At 40.9% G+C, this 2,179-nt stretch overlaps 1 protein-coding gene across 2 annotated transcripts in view; it reads right to left on the minus strand.

The window, feature by feature from the left end:
• Positions 1-1,832: 1,832 nt before the first annotated feature.
• ING3 (inhibitor of growth family member 3) overlaps positions 1,833-2,179 on the minus strand; it is an 11,896-nt gene continuing 11,549 nt past the window's right edge. For both annotated transcript variants that reach the window (XM_009286808.2, XM_009286807.2), the window contains exon 11: positions 1,833-2,179. This exon is cut by the window's right edge and continues 552 nt beyond it. The gene's annotated coding sequence lies outside the window, so the exon portion shown is untranslated.

Consider the following 2,179-nt stretch of genomic DNA (forward strand, 5'->3'; position numbering starts at 1 on the left):
AGCCTAGAGAAGAGAAGGCTCCGGGGAGACCTTATTGCAGCCTTCCAGTACCTGAAGGGGGCCTACAGGAGAGATGGGGAGGGAGTCTTTATCAGGGAGTATAGCGATAGGACGAAGGGTAACAGCCTTAAACTGAAAGAGGGTAGATTTAGGTTAGATATAGGGAAGAAATTCTTCACTATGAGGGCGGTGAGGCACTGGAACAGGCTGCCCAGAGAAGCTGTGATGCCCCATCCCTGGAAGCGTTCAAGGCCAGGTTGGCTGGGGCTTTGAGCAACCTGGTGTAGTGGAAGGTGTCCCTGCCCATGGCGGGGAGGTGGAAGTAGATGATCTTTAAAGTCCTTTCCAACCCAAACCATTCTGTGATTCTGTGACTGACTGACTTAGCCCTAGAGACTGAGACATTCAGTCCAAGGGGAGTCTAGATTACCTGTTGCTTATTTGACTTCAATTCATAGCATGACACCAGTTTCCAACAGAACAAATAGTTTGTTATCTCTATGGTCTCAACAGCCTCACTTAAAACCAGATATTCTAGTCCTCAAGTGTTTTTTTAGACTGAGATTTCCACAGAAATACATACATAGTGGGTTCAGTTCCCAGTTTTAATGGAACCTTAGTTACACTGCTCTTTGCTGTTTATTTTCACCAATTTCTATTCTAGTCTTTTACCAAAGTCTATTTATCACCCATAATCACATTTTCCTTCTTATGCATCTACTTTTACCCAGTTTATGAATTTAAAATGCCTACTTTTTTCATTTTTAAATAAATGTTGTGACAGAAGCCTGGTTTCATTTTCATTTAGATAAAGCCTGCATTTTCTGCACATACTCCTATTACTAATGAGCCTAACTCTTTATATTTCCTTGACACTGTTTGCATAGTCATGCACTGAAACACTGCTTCTCTCCCTCTTTTCTCCTCTCCCTCTTTTCTCCTCCTCTGCGTGGGTTTGGAAAGCTACCACGGTCATGATCTTCCAGCCTGACAGCCCAAAGAGCAACCCAGTGCTAAAGTAAAATCTTCATTCCAAAGGGAAACTGTATTTTTTTAGCAGTGGAAGGAAGGAGGAAGAAGAAAAAGGGAGTAATAATCTTGTTTCTGTTCGGTGCTGCTGCACGAAAAGAGCCTTACAGAAACAACAAAAGGAAATTGTCAGCGAAAGGAAATCTACAAACTATGTCCAAAATAAGCAAGTGGGGAAAAAAATACAGAAAATCTTTCCATTATATTCATGGTCAAGGGTCTAATTTAAAGATCAGTTTTCTGATCCTGTGCTACTACATGTACAGCTCGCAGACGCAACCACTCATGGGCCTGCATTTAGGCTTCCTAAGATGATCCTCCCTGTTACCCTAGGGATTCTACAGCAGGACGAACAATTTCTCCCTTGCTTCTTTCCTGAACCGTGTGTTGGTTTTTACATGAAAACCACTGTCCAGGAAGGAGTACGGCAGCTGCAAGACACATTTACCATGGTTTTCTTCTACTCTTCCTATTTCCATCCGTGCCATGCAAATAGGAAGGCAATCCTGCCTGTGGATACATGGTAGGGATTTTTTTTCTTAACCACATGGAAAACAGAACTTTCATGCCCATTTAAGCAGGTGCCACTGACCGGTCTGGAGGCAGAGACATCAAAGCAAATGGTATTTCGGCATTTGCCTATATATGCATTCGTTATCCACCCACCAGAGAAATGTCCTCCTGTACAACGATCCTTCACATGGGTCATGTAAAGCAATTTCTTATGCAAACTTAGCTACACTCTTCTGAAACCACTTCAGGGACGAGCCTTTTTTTGACAAACGTACAGAAAACATTAATCTGCGGAGTTGAGGTTGTTTTATTTTAACACCTAATACAATTCAAATTTAAAGGATTACTTGCACAAAAAAATAAACACATTTGGTATAAAAATTTATCATCACTTTAACACCTTTTTTTCCTCTTATGGCCTGCGCCTTCTCCGGAGCAGAAACATATAAAGACTAATGGCACAAGTTTGTTTTATTCTACAGCATTTTTTTTGTTTTTACATACTCAAGTACCCTAGAGGACAACAGCCCGCTGTATACAAGAACCATTTTCTTCAGCCTGCTGAATTAAGTTTCATAAAGAACCAAAGCTATAAAGGCATTTTAAAAACCATTGTCTCTTTTTTTTTTTTTTTTCA

Source organism: Aptenodytes forsteri, unplaced genomic scaffold (assembly GCF_000699145.1).
Source record: "Aptenodytes forsteri isolate BGI_AS27 unplaced genomic scaffold, ASM69914v1 Scaffold166, whole genome shotgun sequence".
In the NCBI taxonomy this organism is placed as follows: Eukaryota; Metazoa; Chordata; class Aves; order Sphenisciformes; family Spheniscidae; genus Aptenodytes; species Aptenodytes forsteri.